At 44.9% G+C, this 19,502-nt stretch overlaps 1 pseudogene; it reads right to left on the minus strand.

Annotated features, from left to right (window-relative positions):
- Nucleotides 1–12,198: 12,198 nt before the first annotated feature.
- On the minus strand, nt 12,199–15,075 carry LOC125513456 (annotated as a pseudogene).
- Between the last annotated feature and the right edge of the window lie 4,427 nt (nt 15,076–19,502).

A 19,502-nucleotide genomic window follows, 5' to 3' on the forward strand; every position in this document is an offset into this window, starting at 1 on the left:
TTGGTTGCCGCTCCCTTGTTACGAGTAGTTCTTGACCTAGAGATCTGCTCACCGGCCATGGCAACGACGGACGAAGAAGAAGCACTTATGAGGAGGAAAGGTAGAGTAATTTTCTGTTAGGTAGTTCCCCTTTTTATAACCTAAGTACTAGCACTAGTACTAATACCTGCATAGTGGGAACACGTTCAGGTTTGGTACGTACTAGTAGGTGTGAGCAGGCTTTCGAATGTGATGGGAACAAGGTAAAGATTAATTGATAGTTTTGGTTTCGAGGCCCGAAACGGCTCCCGATGAGTTTAGCGGAACATAAATTTCAAGTACTACACTGCTCAAATGCGTAAATATTTTGTTACTGTCAAAAATTGGCACAAAATACGAAGGAGACCAATGGAAGTACTACTAGCAACCCACGATTTAACTACTCGCATGCGCGCAGTGGAGTAATAATGTCTTTCTTCCGCCCTCACGTCCACTCAATTTGCATACGCTGTATTAATTGACCATCAATGAAGTGAATGACTTTACACACGTCAAATTATCACATGGGGTGGATCTTGGTACAAAATTGTGTCCGCCCGTGTACCCGCGTGTGCGTGCGAGGGAATGAGTGCGTGCGTGGCGTGCGTGCACATCTTCGCTTCGTGCATGTACCGCTAGTATGGCTGAGGGAGGACGAGTACATTCTTCTAGAACCAGCAGCACGTGACTGTGATCAATCCACGCAAGGAGGTCGCGACAACGCCTCCACATGTGCCACGTGGCTTCATGAACTGTAAGAGAGACACTGTGTAGCGTGCCATTGGTATTCTAATTTACGTGTTTTGCACATACTCGAAGTACTAGTAAGGTACACGTGCATTGCACGCATCAGATTTTGCAACCAAATTATGAATAAATACCACACTATTGCATGTAAGCTCTGAGTCATATATGCCTGATGTAGCCCTTCGTTTAATTCTTATAGTTCATCTCATTCAAAATTAATTAGTTTTTATAAAAAAAATCTAAGAACTTGGGAATAGGAAAAACATGGGATTATAGTGGAATGTCGTCTTGAATCCTACAGGATTGTATGAGTGTTTGATTGTGCATAGAAAAAACGCAGAATTCTTTCAAAGAGGTTTGAGTGGATGGGATGTTTCCTATGAAATCTAGTGCAAATGAATCATATGGAAAAATTCCTATGGTTTACAATCCTACGAATCAAACAACCAAGATAGGAAAAATTCCTAATGATTAGAATCCTCCAAAATTCCTTTGAGAATCCTTTGAATCAAAGAAGCCCTTAATCTATTTTATGATTCATGGAATTGTGCGTTGTAAAGCATAAAGTAAAAACAAATAATGGCAATTCAACTAGAAAAAAAGTTTGGGCAGTTACGATACGTAAGATTCTAGAACAAAAGAGAACCACTGTTGTTTTGAGGTTTGTGCATTATGCTTAAGTTCAACCATGGAGTCTGCTAGATTGTACATGTGGCAAAATCCGGTGGGGGCTAAAAGATGGTGCGAGGGGCCGAGTGGAGGGAGACTATGAAGGAATGAACAAGTGCGAGATCGATATTTAGAGAGAGGGGGCGAACACGTGCGCTATTGCGTGCAGTGGTGGAGCCATGAAAAATAAATGAGCTAGGGGGCCAAGCATTGCTAATCCTTTACGAGGAGGGTCAATTGATGAACTTAAACCATTTTTAGCAGCAATTGTCTAATGATCACATTCATATTAGCCTCGATATATAGTGATGCTAGGGGGGTGGGGGCAGGGCCCTTACTGCCCCCTGTCTTCGCCATTGTGCACGCGTTTGAGAGATGAAGCGGAAGGCATGGATGATGAGAGGGGGACGTTGGATATATAATTAAGGTGGGTGTAGTAGCTATATATGTTAATCCTATATAGAGAGAGGTATAGATTGATCGATGTGGACGTGGGAAAGAGGGCGAGACCTCACTGGATATATCGATTGATCGGTTTGTGTGGAAAACTATGAAAGACCTAGCTATATACACACATACATAGAGGAACATCGATCGTTGCGCATGCACGCGTGAGAGATAAACAATGCCCGATATGATGGAGAGGGGGATGTGTGTGGGTGTGTGCCTTCATGGGTGACCGATCTGAAGAAAAAGATTGCATGCGTGCGATGGATAATGCCGACTGGTAGTGTGTGTGCATGCATGCACGAGAGAAAGTTAGTGGTACAATTATAAAAGAGAAGACTACTGTGTGGGTGTAAAAGAATAGGTGAGGTCATAATCAATGTAAAGTTGAATTCAAATATTTGAATAAGAGATCATGATGTTTGAAACCCATGCATGCATGAATATAACGGAGATCTGCGCGGTGTGGTTTGGAAATGAGCATGTTGTAATGTATACACATTGAACAAGGTCAGACTGATTTGAATTTGAGATACCGATGGTAGACATCATTTGGCCACTAGCATCCGTGCATGGATACACTATTCTAATTAGAGATGATGGGTGGCTTTCGCATCACATATCTATATCTATACCCCTATATATATATATTTTATATTTTTTTATATTGTGTGCGGGTAACTTTAACTTTGAAAGATGGTCGTTGGATGAGGCGAATCCGATGGTCCAAAGATGTCAAATTTGAGCACTACTGGCCGTTGGATATCATCTAGATTCCACCAGATTTCGCCACATGTATAATCTTGAAGACTCCATGGTTGAACTTAAGCATAATGCACAAACATCAAAACACAAGCACTTCTTATTTGTTCTAGAATCTTCCATATCAGAATTGCCCAAATGTTTTTCTACATGATTTGCCATTATTTGTTTTTACTTTATGTCTTACGATGCACAATTCCATGAATCTTAAAATAGATTAGCTTTCTTATAAAAACTAGATGATTTTGAATGAAATGAACTATAAGAATTAAACGAACATCTACATCATGCATATATGACTGAAAGCTTGCCTGCTATAATATGGTATTTATTCATAATTTGGTTGCCAAATCTCATGCGTGCAATGCACGTGTACCTTACTCTAGTCTAAATGGTGTTTGTGTGCGTGTTGTGCGTGTTGAGGTGCAAATTGTCTTTTTTTTGTACACGTTAAGCTTGTTCTTTCGAAATTTCAAGCCGCGCCTTGTTATGCTGAAAATTCAAGCTAGCGTCTCTGTCTATCGTGTTGCGAAACTCCCGCCTCTTCAACCCACGCCTTGTTAGCCCGAAATATTTAAGATATATCTTTGTCTCATTGTGCTCCGACAACTCCCTCCATCTCAACCCGCGCCTTGCTATTCCGAAATTACAACGCGCGCGAAAACTCCCACCTCCTGTGAAATCCCGACACGTGAAATGCCCGTGGTACCCCTGAACCGAAAGAACCGCCTCAAATCAGTAGGGGTACTTTCGTAACTTACCCCATATTTCGGACAAGCGCGTCTCTAAGCCATGGTTCCCCACTGCCATCCCATCTGCCCACTCATTCATACACCGAGGCCGCGAAAACCCGCGACGAAACCCCACACCCTGCTCCGTCCGCCACCCAGTTGGAGCCTCTTCCCCGACGACGTCGTCCACAGCAACACCTCAATGTCCCTCATCCACCATACCGGATGAGGATCCGTCGTCGATCTCATCGTCCCGCCGGTTCAGCCACCCCGTCCTCCACCTCCAACGAGCTGCCCCGACGTTTCCCTCGTCTTTCGCGCCACCTCCATTCCCACACCGCCGTCTTCACCTGCATCACCTGAAGAGCATCATCATCACTGTTTCCTCGGATGAAGCTGCGGCCTAATCGGAGCCACCAAAGAGGTTGTACACTAATCGCCACATTGTCTTCTTGATTCGATCTCACGGTGCTGCCGGCGCTCGGTCCCGAGCCGACACGGCACGGCTCCATCCACGGCGGCGTCGCCGGCCACTTCCTCCACGATGTCGCTCCCTCGGCGGCGACGTCCACATCAATAGGAGTTGCTGCTGCTTTAGCTCTCGCTCGCGCTGCTGCTCTACTCTTCCTCTTGGTCCCCTACCTGGTCTGCTCTTACTATTGCTCTTGCTCGTGCTACTGCTCTCGCTCTTGCTTGCGATGCTGCTCCAATTTAGCTACACTTCAGTCGACTGAATCGACTTTTGGGTCAGTCGACTTTCAGGGGGTGGGGAGGGGCTCGCCGGGGTGAAGGAAGAACCAGCCGCAGCGGGGAGAGGGGTTCGCCGAAGAGGTACCCCACTATCTATCTTAGGGTTCAGGATGGGGGCGGTGGTCGCCGGCGGTGGCAGGGTGTTGGCGGGGCGGTGGCGGGGGGATCGCCGGAGAAAAAGCTCGGCATGGGGGGGGCTAGAGGGATGGCCGGGGCAGCGGCGGACCGGCGGTTGGGAGTGTTTTCGGGGTGGGCGGGGCGGCGCACCGCCGGCCGCGGGCGGAGGGGGCTGCTGTTTGGCCAGTGGTGCCTGGCGGCTCAGGGGGGTGGAGGTTGAAGATGAACCGCAGGCCCTTGATTTCGTATCGGACGGCTGCAAAATTGACTGACCAGAGATGAAAAAGTTAGTCGACCGACGTGTAGCCTCACCTTGCTAGTGCGTTCAGTTTCGACAGGAAAATTCAGTTTTGACAGCAAAATTCAGTTTCCACAATTAAGTTCAGTTTCGACAGTTAAGTTCAGTTTCAAAAGTTAAATTCAGTTTCGACAGTTAAGTTCAGAGATGAGCAGCTGATGTATTTTACATCTAGCACTTTGTGGTTATGTATTTTACGTCATGTATTGGAGATGCTATTAGAATTCCACTCAAGTTAACGTTGTTCGTTGTCTCTCTTGTCCTGCTTCAGCCTCGGCGTCGTACAACTCACCGGAGCTGCTCCAACGACGAAACCCTCCATCACAGCGGAGCAGTACCTCGGGCTCCATCTCCAGACGCCTAAGATCTCTTCCCCTCCTCCGATAGCCAAGTCAGCCGGAGCATCCTCACCGGCCAACCCAATCACGCTGAGATTGTCATGGCTTCGCCAAAGAGGTTGTACACTTGTTGCATCTCTTTTTTACTCTACATGTTATATATATTGTCCACTGAGCACTCGTAGTAACAGGAAATACGATTATTTTATCCTACTATATGACAAGCAGTGAGGTACCACCGTACCAGGCAACTTAGCTATCTGTGATGGACTCTCTTGAACGCCATCATTATTTATCTCTGCGCGTTTGAGCTGTGCATTTGTCGATGGGTCTGGGAGTTGAGCTAGTATGGCAGTGGCCTGGGTCCAAAGTAATAGAAGTAGCACAAAAACATTTTTTCAGTGTAGGATTTTCCTTTATCAAGCCTGCCTACTAGAATCACCAGTGCTTGAAAGGAAAAGTGAATGAAAAACATCGGAATTGGAAAGTTCTCTATGGTACTACTTTTCATGAATTTGGTGCAAAGGAATGGAGCAAAGGAAAACTGTAGGATTTTTTCCTTTAGTATCTCCTTGGAAGAAAAACTGTAGGAATTCTAATTTCCACTTCTCCTCCTTTTCATATTCTTATTCATCAAGCACAAGACTAAGAGATAGTAGCATAATAGCATCATAACCATACATTTTCTTGTGGTTTGACTTAATCTCACCATGCTCTTTTGCATCATGTGATCTTCCAATTGTTGTGAATCAAACACCCAGATTGGCAGAAATCTTGTGGTTTTAAATTCTCTGTTTTGCACGTGCATTCCTATCCTATTCCTGTCTATTTTCAATCCCGGCATTGTTAGAATCCTCAAATTCAAACAAGCCCTTACTCAATTACTTCTGTTACAGATATGTGTCAAAGAAAACCTTGTGTGGTTTGTCCTGCTCCTGCGGCGCTGTGTTCCACCCCAGCTCAGCTGCTCCAGACTGTCTTTCGCCGCCTCAGAACTTCTTCCCTGCCGCTGGCAGCCACGAAAACTGCATTACCATCATCAACTGAGCAGATGACCTTGAGGACTACACGGGTCCGCAAGAGAGGTCGCACTCTTCCATGTTTGCTTACGTTATGCGTCGCCTAATATGATGACATGCTACATTATCTCCATGTTCACCTATTAGACTCCAAGTCAGGTCCAAACTAATGCTGAAACTTGAGTTTTTAAATGGTTGTGGGGTACATATTGGGGAAGCAATCAGTACTATATGTTTACTATCTGGTTAATCTCCGGTGTCTACTATGAGTTTCATGTTGGGTGCAAACAAACATTAAAGGAGCCATTATCTGTATTTTTTAACTAAAGCTATCTGCCCGCTATCATTGGTTTTGGGTCTATCCACAGTTTGCTACCATCACTCTGGATTTGTGCATGCACTCCTTACATAATCTCACTATGTTTTATTCCTATGCATGCCAGTTATTGTACACAATGGAACTGATCATGTAGAGCAAAAGAAACGAGCCTTGCGTGGCAATAAAATTTTATGCAGACGTCGTTCCATGGTGGGCGGAAAGGCAGCCCCCCTCCACCCATTTCAGATCGTAATCAAGAGGAAGATAACTGTTCTGAGGGGGATTCAGAAGGAGAAGACTACTCCTATTTACCCCATGAGGTCTTCGCTCTAACTTGGCATGCTGATGATGGTAATATCATGCATATGGTGCCTTGCATTGCTTACTGTATACATTAAAGATGTCATCTGCTTAGCTTAGACATGCTTTGTGTCAATGCCATATGTTTAGTTTCTTTATCATATATGTGAATCATGCAATGCCATCTTGTCTAGCCAGGCATCATATATGTGAATTTTGCAATGCCACCCTGGTTAGCCAGTCATCTTATATGTGAATTATATCATGCCATCATTTTTAATTACGTGTTAAATTTGTCAACAATTTTGGTACATTCAATTTCTCTTCCTGTGCATCAGCCGTTCGGCACGGTCATGGAAAAATCTGGAGTGGAAACAAGGTCTTCAGAGCAAACAATGCTATCTGACGAAGCGCATGTCTTGCTAGTTACCGATAGCTCCTCAGAGGAGGATTCAGAGACAGATGACCAGTCATATTCCCCCCCCCCCGAGGTGCATGCCCTAACTTGGCAGGGTTATGTTGCTCATATCATGCGTATGGTATCTTGCATTGCTATGTCATTTTCTTAGTTTAGACATGCTTTGTGTGAATGCCACCTGTTTAGTGTCTAATTACCATATATGTGAATTATGCAATGCCATCTTGTTGCAAGACATTATATATGTGAATTATGCAATGTTATCTTGTTGCAAGGCATTATGTATGTGAATTATGCAATGCCATGCTGTTTAGGCAAGCGTCCTATATGTGAATTATATCATGTCGTCCTTTTTTGTATTTATCATTGCTTTTGTCGACAATATTTGTATATTCAACTGCTCTTCCTGTGCATCAGCCATTTGAATTGGTGATGGAGAAATCTGGAGTGAAAACAAGGTCTTCACAGCAGACAATGCTACCTGCCGAAGCAGATATCTTGCTGGTTACAGATAGCTCTTCAGAGGAGGATTCAGAGGCAGATGACCAGTCCTATTATCCCCCTGAGGTGTATGCTCAAACTTGGCAGGGTTATATTACTCATATAATGCATATGTTGTATTGCAATGCTTAGTTTTTACATCATATACACAATATTGAATGCCATCTCCTTAGTTGACACATCATATATGTGATTGCCCTCTGCTCACTTCCTTAGTATATAAATCATATATTTGAATTATGTCATGCCATGATGTTTACATAGACAGCATGTATCTGAATTATGGCATGCCAACCCATTTTCTAAAGACATAATATAGTTATATCATCTTATCCTGTTTACATGGTCATCATATTTTAAATTATGTCATTCTATCCGTGAATTATATCATGCCATCATGTTTCCATTGATGGCATGTTTGTGATTTATGGCATGCTAACCACTTTAATAGACACATCGTATAGTTATATCATGTCATCCTGTTTACATAGTCATCATATTTTGAAGTATGTCATTATATCCTGTTTAGTTAGCCATCATACATGTGAAATTGTGTCATGCTATCCTGTTTAATTAGCCATCATATATGTGAAATTATGTCCTGCTATTCTGTTTGTCTAGACAACATAAATGTGAATTATTTCATGCCCTGTTTTCTTCCCTACTATCCATTGCACCTGTCTATCTTACAATGTCTGTACATTCAATTACTTTTCTTGTTTATCAGCCATTTCAATTGGAGGGAGTGATGGCAGTATCTGTGGGAGTAAAAACATGGTCTTCAGAAAAGATCGTGCTACCTGTCGATGCAGATAGAACCACGGTTGTACTTGCCCAAGAACCAGCCCCACCACACATAACCCACACTCATGCAGATTGTACCCCTACCCAGTTGGATAGAGAACAAGTTACACCCCTTCTAACCCCAACCCCAGTAGATAGACACCCAGTTCCCGTTGACACAGCACCGTCTCCACCACAGAGCACCCAAACACGAGCAGTTAGTAAGGCAACTACAGTGCCCAAATCACGAGGACCACCACTCCAAACCCGAAGTCAACGCTTAAAGTAGAAGAAGAATTGTTCTCAGGTCAGGTTCCGTAGCTATGGTTCATACTACTTTTCTCTTGCATCACTGTATATACTGATACCAACTAATTTCAAATTTGAAGGATGCAATTGATACTCCAATGGCGCAACATGTATGTTTTAAACCTGTTTCTTCAACGTGTTTGGCTGTTTGCTGTTATAACTTGCTCTATGTTGATTTCAGTTTCAATTGAATAAACAGTTATGTTCTCATGCCATGCACATTACAAGTGTTATTATTGCTGTGTAGTTTCCCACACTTATATTATGTCTATGCTGCTTTGTCTTAAATAGATATGATTCGAACTGTATCTATCTTGATTTGGCAACATAAACTAGAATGATATAGACCATACAGTGACCATACTACATAGATATATGTTTGTTTCATGTTGTTATCCTGTCCACCTTACTACTAAACTGGTTTACCAAAATGAGTTTCATATACTACATTGTAAACCTGAGATGTGTTTGTTTGTTTCTCTTTTAGAATGCGGATAAAATATTGGAGAAGAGTACCCTGTTATGCAATGGTAAAGGAAGTAATGCACATAAGGTTCAAGATAGTGAGACATCCCTGTTGGTCTCCAAGAAAGCTGATAAAAAACTATATTGAAGACACTGGGACAACCCCAAAGTCATGTCTTCATGTAGTGTTCGAGTTACTGGCTACCACTGTTGACACCAGCTCTTCGAACTCGTTGCCTGAATCAGTCCGGCTTCTTGAGTCTCAACTTCAAGTTGAAAGACATTGATCAGATATTATGCGACAGGAAGCCGTAGGACTGAGGAAGTCCTTGCAGAATTCAGATGCATACTTTCTGGTGCAACAGCAAGCGCTGGAGGACTTAAGTGCCAAACAAGAGAAAGTTAATAAGCTTGCTAAGCATCTTGCCCGCATTATGGGTACCCGGGATATTGTTTCTTGATCTCTTCTGAAGTGGTTTCAGTTCTGGACTTGTTTTGCTGTGGCGTTTATATGCTGTTGTGTTCCCTATATTTGCACTGGTGGTGAATTTTGATGTCCAGTGGATGTAATATGTGTAATAGCCATGATAGCCTAGTGTAAGTTGCTTGCTTATTTATTTCCTTGTTGTCTTGTTTATTTATTTGTTTGTAGTCAGTGCAATTCTTTTTCTGTGGTTTGCTAGTGGCAGCAATAACCTATTTTTTAAAACTAGGCCACAATAACCATGGGCTAATATTTACTGTAGTGACACTGGGCCTCCTACGGGCCGTAGAAACAGTGGGCCTTCTACAGGCCGTATAAACAGTGGGCCTTCTACGGGCCGTAGAAACAGTGGGCCTTCTACTGGTCGTAGAAACAATGGGCCTTCTACGGGCCGTAGAAACAATGGGCCTTCTATGGGCCGTATCATCAATGGGCCTTATACGGGCCGTATGATCGATTGGCCAAACATGGGCCAAACAGACCGCATTCTGGCCGTAAACGGGCTAGAGTTGGAATCGTCTGTTCATGGGCCGACCATAATGGGCCATCGTTAATAGGCCGTATTTGATACGCTATGAAAATGGCCCAACGTATTAACGGACCACAAACGGTCCGACTGTAACCACGGGCTGAATTTGGCCAACAAGCAGAAAATGACAGTAACGGGCCGTAAGTAAAAGAATGCTGGAAAATAGCCCAAGAATAAATGGGCTCTGAGAAGGCTGAAAGATAACATGGGCTGGAAACGGCCCAACGAAATAACGGGCCGTTAATGGGTATAAAGTGATACACTGTTCTTTACGGGCCAGTTTCACCACGGACCGTTAATGGGTGTAAAGTGATACATTGTTCATTACGGGCCAGTTTCACCACGGGCCGTTAATAGGCCAAGAGTTACATAGGGCCTCATATGGGCCGAAAGACGTCATGGGCCATACATGGATGGCACAGATGACGCTACTGGGCCTAATTCGAATAGGGCATAACGGGCCTTGGGTTAGCGGGCTGTAAATGGGCTATATGCGAACAGGCCATTAACAGGCTTTCCATGGGTCGGCCCGCCACCTTTTGACAAAGTCAAACGGGCCAGCATTTTCACAGGAATGGGCCTCTGTTGGGCCGTGACACGTGTCGACGTATCATAGACGCCTTCTGTCCAATGAGCGGATGACATCTGTCCCAGCGATGAGCCGACACGTGTTTTCTCCAGTCAATGATGATTTTACACGTGGAAAATCCCCATTGGTCAGGGCTGTAAACGGGTTATCGGATCAAAAACCCGACCCGATAGCTTAACGGCGTTCCGTTACGGTGGATGCCATGTGTCGGTCACCCTTAATCAAAGCACTTCTGTGACGCGCGATTTATCGTCAAGGAAGTGGACACTTCCGTGATGATAATTTTGGTAATGTCATGGAACACTTCTATAACAGCACAGGTATGACTATCTTGATTCTGTCATAAAATCGTCATGGATATACATGCATGACAAAAACGCGACCTACTGTGACAAACACGTATCATCACGAAAGTTTTTTTAGTGATGTCATGCCTTCTTGCATCCGTGCATGTGTTGTTCCCACCTCTACTCATTCTTCTTCTTCTGTCAATAAAATGATACGCAAGCTTTGCGTGTTCGCGCAAAAAAAAACCTTATGAGAGCCATTATCACTAGTTCACTTACAAAAAACAAGGTGAAAGTTCCCATATACAGTTGGTTGCTCAAACTAAAAATAGGTAAACTATAGTATGTCCTATCTAAAGTAACACTGTTTCACGTCGGACGAGGTGCATACACGGGCCCATTTGCACATTTTGAAACAGCAGCATTGCATCTACGAGTGATTAAACAGTTTGTGGTTTCGTAAACCTGATCGCAGGCACCCACCAGGAAGCAAGAACCTGAACTTGTGTGTGCTCTTGACCAAATAGGGAGGCAGATGCATGGCAGACACTGAGCTGGGTATGGCAGTCCCTGGGCTGGGTATGCCGTGAAGGAAATCAGACATGAAGCAAGATTCGCAAGCACACAATGATTTGATTTCTAATTTCTAGAAAAAATAACTGATAATTGGCAAAGATGACAATAATATACTTCTAATCCTAGTAAATGTAGCTTACACCAAAAGATCACCAAGACAAACATATACAGTTCATTTTAAGTGGCAGCATCATCACGTATAGATAGTAAAATCACTTCTAAGTACTATGTATCATGACTGTTAAGTAATTTTACAACGCCTAACATTCTGCCAGTCTGGATCAACATACTACTGAAAAAACAGATTGATAGTGGGAATGTACACATTTTAATTTGTATGTATGTGCTTATGAGTATATGCATACATGTACGCTGCGGGGTCCTTCAAAATTACTGCTGGACACTGTTAACTTTCTTTTGCCAAAAATAAGGGAATAATAAAGTCACATAGACGGGAATCACAAAGTCACGGTTTTACAAGGCTAACCGAAATAACAACACAAATTGTGCAGAGTACCAAGACAAGGCTCCAACAGTGAGCACAAATAGATAAGTAGGGCAAGATAAATAAAGCTGGCGATAACTGATTTGCAAATACCTACTCATCTTTGTTCCTAGGAAACTAATCAAGTAGGTAGGATCTAACCATGACGGTGACTAGCTCTGTGGTGGCCTTGCCAAGGCTGAACTTGATCGCCCCGGTGTGAATCACCTTGGACTTGATGTCGATGACGATGGGTTCCTACCGAGCGGAGATGTGGCGTCTGAGACGAACCTTGTCGGCGGAGTCCTTGACCCTCTTGGCACGCCCACGATGCTTGCTCAGCTCGTACTCGCCCATGTAGGTAAAGTTGGATTCCTCCTTAAGTTGAGATTCCTGCTCCAACTTTCTCCTATATAGCTTCTCATCTTCAAATAGAGATTCTAATTCGTTTCCAGAAAATTTGCCCATCCAGCAAGACGTGTACACGAAAGATGCGTCCGTCCTTCCATATGGTGGGTTAGTGTAAGCTTCTAGCCATGGACATGAACTGCCCAAGTACTGAAATTTTGAGTTGTTCCAGTCATAGGCCAGTCCTGTGGTTGTTATCGCTGATGAAATCAAGAAGATGACCTTTTATAAGGATCAAATCCAAGAAAATAATAAGATATGCTGATACCACCTTCTTCAGCCTCTTCAACGACGTCTTCAATATCAAGAACGTTATCCTCGTCAGAGTTCCAGTCATATTTCTCTTCCACAAGCGTTTTGGGATTTTCATCTCTAGTATAAGTGTACTCAGGGTTCTCAGAGCTCCACTTACGGTAGTTAACATCTTCTAAGATCCATTGTTTGCCCAATTGTTGCGCATAATGATCATGTTCGAAGGTCTTAAGAAGGGTATCATGTTTTAACACCCATTCTATTCGACCACACTATTCGCTGAGATACCAAACCTAAAGTCGGAGTGTCCTCCAGTCATCAAGTGGTGTGCAATACACCCCTCTCGACGATCTACCGAGATGGCGGTTGGGATATCCCCTTAATTCACTGGCACATGGCAGTTTAATTCAATGTTTTAAATAGCGGGCTATGAAAAATAACGACGGGCCTTCAAATCAGCTATAGCGGTCTATTTCTGAAGCTGGCTATTTAGCGGCACCCTAATAAAAAGGCTATAGCGGGCTATAGCCGGCTATTTAAAACTATGGTTTAATTACTTTGTATGTGTGATCTGACAAGGACATTCTGCACACATAAACATTCAGATAAAGTAAATGAATAAGAAAATAAGTGAATCACAGTGGTATATACAATTTATTCAAGGAGAATGGCGACCGAGGAGGGAGCAACTAGGATACCTGGTAAGATAGCCATTCGTGCAATGGATGTAGAGCGCGCTTTGCCAGTAGACAGTATAAAAACGACAGTGCTCATACCAAGAATTCCACTTCATGTTGACGACGATCCCTGCAGCCTCCCCTTCCCGGAGGAAGGTCATCTCGTCCCATCGCTAAGTCACCGACGAGAACACATGGATATGACGCTGGAGGCCACTCCGGCCGGAGCAACGAGTTGTCGTCGTCGGATTCTATGTCGGCTGGCAGTCGTCGCAGTGGCACATGTGGGATCAGAAAGAACTGGTAGTACGGCGAGACGGCGGGCTCGAACGCGAGGTAGACGGTCTGTTCGAATTCTGGCATGTGCGGCCGAGGTCGTTTGGGCAAGCGCGCCCACCGACGCGTGGCTGGGTTGACGGCGTACTCGCACGGCGGTGCACCGTGCTGAAATTTGAGATGGGCTTTAGACCCATATAATAATTTCTGAAAAATCTCTAAGAGTCCATGTGGGTTATATGACACTAGGTGTAGTGGGAAGTTTAGTATCACCCCACTAGTGAAAAAAGAGTTGGAGTAGTTTATAAGGATTTCTCTTTTACATGCTATTGGAGCTTGAGAAGAGAAGAGGCCCTCGCGCACTCCTCCGCCGCCCGCCTCGTCACGACGCGCAGCGGGTTGCGGGATTGAGCCGAGCCGAGCCGAGCTCACACCTACGCGTTTATTTTTGCCAGTCACTAACGGGGAGTTCTCTGACAGCTGGGCCACGATCTGAGACGTCGGATTGTGGGCTGTCATGGACTCGGACGTGGGTTGAGCCCACGTCTCTCCACGCGGCAGCGTCCATATAAGTGTGCGGTGTCTCCTAACCCTAGCCGCCACGAACAGATCACATCTGCTCCACGCGCACGCCCACCGTCGTTCCCTTGCTGCTGCTGCCGCCGGTGACTCCATCCCATCCGCCGCGTACACGGTCGACGGGAGAGCAGGTCTCCGAAACCACGCCCTTCTGATTCCTGTACGGGGTGAGGGGCGAATAGGTTTTTGAGCAGCGATTACGCACTGTTCGCTTCCGATCGTCTACTTCCTCTACGTTCGCGTCGCCTTCATCATCACCATGTCCACCGATGCCGAACGTGCCGCCGCCGAGAAAGCTGAAGCCGACAAGAAGGCCGCCGAGGACGCCGTTGCCGCCACCAAAGCCGCGGCCTCTGCATGGCTTACTGGAAGGTATAACTCGTTTATCCCGCTTCTACTGTTTTCTGTTTTAACCATACTAGCGTTATACGTAGATCTTTCTGCAATTAGCGTAGTATGTGCTAGCTTGACTGAATATCAGTATATGTTTATTTATGTCAATGTCGTGCTAGTGATTTACTCGTGAATTAATTTAATCAAAAAATTGCCTATTTACTCAACACACCGTCCCGCGACTCGCGGCAAAGCAAAAGGCCGTCGCAGTGGTCTGTGACTATGACGCCCGCGCAGGGCAGGAAATTGAGCGCTCCGTCGATCGCCGGGCCCGTGGAGGGACGGGCGAAGAACTCAGAGTAATGATTCGCTGCGAAGTTGATGAAGATGCCGCGCACCGAGCGCGGAAGCAGGTTGCCGTGCAGTCGGTCGTCGATGGCGTCGCGCCACGCCTTGCACACCCGCCGGGCGCCCGGGCCTCGGCCAGGACGTGCGGCGGGAGACGCCGGAGGACCTCCGCGAGCGCGTCGTCGGGCAGCGCGGCCGGCTCCGATTCCATCGCCGATCGATCTCGTTTCGAGATCGCGCACGCGGCGCGGTGTTTTGGGGCTGCAGGACGTTGTCACACTCGTGTGACTAACACGACGCGTGCTTGCAATGCCCTCTGGCCCATGGGCAGCCTGGCTCGTTCTGTCCAGAAGCATTGGTCGTGGAGCACTGCTAGGCAGACGATCCACACACGACAAGTAATCCACACCATTGGATTGCCTCTTTTTGTAATCTGCATGGATTCAAAATCCTGTTGTGCACAATTCGTGCATGAAAGATCGTGTCCATGACAATTTCGTTGGTCGTGACAGGGGGCTCCTATTTGACGGCATATAAATAAAACTATAGATGTTTCTTCAAAAAATAGTGGACAGTCTTTGCCAAAAAAGAACAAATTGATGGGTAGTGATATGCAATGCCTATGCGTACATTCAAAAATGTTCATGAGTTCAAAAAATGTTTGCACCTTCAAACATTATTCATGAGTTCAAAAAATATTCCTGAATTCAAAAAAATCTTGAACTCAAAAATATATTTATGAATTTGGAAAAATGTTTCTGAATTTAAAAATATTCATGAATTTGTAAAAAGTGCATAAGTATGAGAGCTATTCAAAAAAATATTACAAATTCAAAAAACTATTCAACATATATTTTAAAGAAATACTGAATAGTTCACATTGCATACTCAAAAAATTCATCACATAGATAGAATATGGTGATGTGGTTTAAAAGAAACTAGAAAATAGAAAATAGGCAGAAAAAGCAAATAAGGTGATAATAAAAAGATAATAGAACCAATGGAAAAGGAAAACCGAAAGCAAAAAAAAAAAAAAAAAACTAGACTCTAGACCAGTCTAGAAACGAGAGCTCATAAACGGAACTCTCAGCACCGGTTTAGGCTCCTAGCCAGCAATAGTTTTTTAGGTAAAACGGAGTTTTATTCGTTCAAAATGTTCAGAGGCATTACACAAATATCGGGTAGCATACCAGCCATAGATATATGACTTCCCCTAAGGAAGCAGCAGCCTTACACAACATATGAGCCTCCTTATTCGAATCCCTGCTTTCATGAACTACATTAGCTACTTGGAAAGACATAGAGCGATGTTCTGTTTCCCGGAGGATCATCGAGTATGCACATGGCGCCATCTTCAAAAAATTGTTCACCATCTCCATGCAGTCTGATGCAACAGTGGCAGCCCGTTGGTGCAGATCTTGCGCCAGCGCGAGACCCTAATTGCGTGCGACTGCCTCCAAGCAAGCTGGATTAGTTAGGCCCCTTGTCACCACTGCTTACGCACCAAGAAAATTTCCTTCGGCATCACGACACACAGCTACCGCAGCTCCTCTCTTCCCATCTCTAGATATGCCTCCGTCCACATTCAGTTTACAATGTCCTGACTCCGAAGCTATGCACTTTACCTTCACATTATCATTTTTACGAGTCCTGCGCCTCTCATTCTTCAGTCTGAGCTTAGCTACTTCAATTTTTTCCAAGTATTTGTTGATGAACATGAGTGTTGAGATAGGATTCTGGTACTCATTGTCATGTATGGCTCTTCTCCTTGCCCACCAAATAGCCCAAAGTGTCACCAAAACCCTTGGAAGCTCATGTTGATTCAGAGAATCAATCAACCAGAATATCCATAGGCGCGCATCTTCAGTTTTATTGCTTATCATGTGCTCTACTAACTCTTCATTTGGTAGTGCCCACACACATCTCGTCTTGTGGCAATCTATGAGTGCGTGTCTCCATGTGTCCGCAGCCGACTGACAAATCGAGCAAACATCAATTGTAGCCATATTTCTACGAGTTCTGACCACTTCCTGGCAGTGACATCTTTGCCAATCGCCACACAAATACTCTCACTTTGGTTGGAACCTGCACATGCCAAAGCTTCACCCAATAATCCTCGATTGAAGTTGTATTAGAATTACCAGGTATGTGGTTAGCCAATCCTCCCTTTGCTTTTTAATTCCCACTATCATCCTAGTTGTCTAGCCAATCCTCTCTTTGCTTTTTAATTCCCACTATCATCCTATAAGTTGAACGTATAGTCTCGGAAGGAGACTTAGAATCCAAACTTAGGGCCGCTCATATGATGAACTGTGAGTTGGGATCGATCATCCCACTCAAGTATCTGGGGATGCCCATTTCAAATAAGGCCCTAACTATTCCTGAGTTAGATCCAATGGTCGAAAAGGTTGCCAAACGAGTGGAACCTTGGCAAGGAAAGCTACTGGCCTTGGGTGGCAGGCTAGTGCTAATCAACGACTACCTCACCAATGTCCCGATGTTCATTATGGGTTTTTATCTACTTCAAGATGGGATACACGACAAAATGGATAGGGTGAGATCCAAGTTCTTCTGGGCTAGATACCAATGCAAATAAAAGTACCACATGGTCAACTGGGAGCATATTTGCACCCAAGGAGCAAGGTGGGTTAGGGGTGATCAATTCCAAAGTGATGAATTGGTGCCTTATCGCAAAATGGGCATGGAAAATCCTCACTGGGCAAGGGGGGTTGTGGCTTGCTATTTTTAGGGCGAAATACCTAATAGGAGGGGGAATGAGCTTTCGAGCAAACATCAAGTTATCACAATTTGCCAAAAGGGGTGAAGAAGGTGTTGCCCTTGTTACGCTAGGGCGCACGGTTCCATGTAAAAAGGGGGGCAGACCGCCCTTTTTGGCGAGATAAATGGTGTGGAGAGGAGCCCTTGGGCGTGTGTTTCCCTTCTCTGTTCGCCATTGCAGAGAGACTGGAAGCCACGGTAGTTCAGGCATGGATCAATAATCGGTGGTGGCCACGCTTCCGCCGATCACTAGGGTCTGTAGAGTCCATGGAATGGGACCATATGAGCCTCTTTTTAGGCGGTACTTCTCTGTACCACGGCAGAGACGAGGTCACATGGATGCTCGAGCAATTAGGGGAGTTCTCAACTGGATCCTTATACAAAGAAATATTCCGCTCAGCTCCTCCTTGTGACCTGAGCGGGATTTGCAAGGCTAGAATTCCAGAAAGATCTTCCTCTGGCAAGTGGCATGGAATAGGATCCCAAGTGGGGATCAAATTCAAAAACGAAATGGACCAGGTGACGACAAATATGTGTGGTGTAGGGATGACGAAACATGTGATCATATCCTTTTCCGTTGCATTGTGGCACGGTTTGCATGGAGTGTGTTGTGTGCGTCTAGAACTTGTACATGGAATCCGGAATCCTTTACGGAGGTTTTTAGATTGATCAAAACCTCGCATGGTCTAGATCGTAGACTTGAGTGGGTGGGGTTTGCCGCGATTGCCTGGACCTTCTGGACTTCTCGTAATAAAGCATTGATAGATGGCAATTTCAAACACCCGACTGATGCGATATACAAATTGGTGGTCCTTTTGCGGCTATGGAAGCTTTTAGCAAGACCATCGGAGCGAGGAAGGATGGACCGCCTCGCAGGCAGCCTTCGCGCAAGGTGCTCTGAGCTTCGGCGTGCGGAAAGGAGGGACATCGCCGGTTAGGGAACCACCCGTCACAGACCCAATTAGGACGAGGACTTTGCACACTGTGTCGTGTCATCTGGCCCTATTGGGTCATGTATCGTTCTTGTCTCCTATGTTTCACTTTCGCTGCCTTTTCGTCTGAACCATCCTCCGACTCGAACTTGTAAGGGCCTCCGTTTAAGGCCGGGCATTAACATGTCCATCTTGCATCATGTTTTCCTACTGTTATATATTATGTTTTGGGTCATTATTTTAATTTATAATACCATTCTTATGTCTTTTCTCTCTTATTTTGCAAGTTTCACATGAAGAGGGTGATTGACGGAAGCTGGAATTCTGGACCGGAAAGGGCTACATCAGAGATACCTATTCTGCACTACTCCAAACAACCTGAAAATTTACGAAGAATTATTCTAGAATATATAAAACATAATGGTTGAAGAAACACCAGAGGTGTACCCACTAGGAAGCCACAAGCCTGGGGGCGCCCTACCCCCGTGGCGCGCCCCCGGGCTTGTGGGGCCCCTGGCAGGCTCCCGAAGCCCATCTTCTGCTATATGAAGCCATTTGACATAGAAAAAAAAATCAAGAGAAGGGTTTCGGGAAGAAGCGCCACCGTCTTGAGGCGGAACCTGAGCAGGAGCACTTTTGCTCTCCGGCGGAGCAATTCCACCAGGGAAACTTCCCTCCGGAAAGGGGGAAATCGAAGCCATCGTCATCATCAACGATCCTCTCACCGTGGAAGGACCAATCTTCATCAACATCTTCACCAGCACCATCTCATCTCAAACCCTAGTTCATCTCTTGTATTCAGGTTGCTAGTAGTGTTGATTACATCTTGTAGTTGATGCTAGTTGGTTTGTTTGGTGGAAGATTAAATGTTCATATCCTTAATCATAATCAATACCCCTCTGATCTTGAACATGAATATGATTTGTGTGTAGTTACTTTTGTTCTTGAGGACATGGGAGAAGTCCAGTTATAAGTAATC

Source organism: Triticum urartu, chromosome 6, assembly GCF_003073215.2.
Source record: "Triticum urartu cultivar G1812 chromosome 6, Tu2.1, whole genome shotgun sequence".
NCBI classification, from domain to species: domain Eukaryota; kingdom Viridiplantae; phylum Streptophyta; class Magnoliopsida; order Poales; family Poaceae; genus Triticum; species Triticum urartu.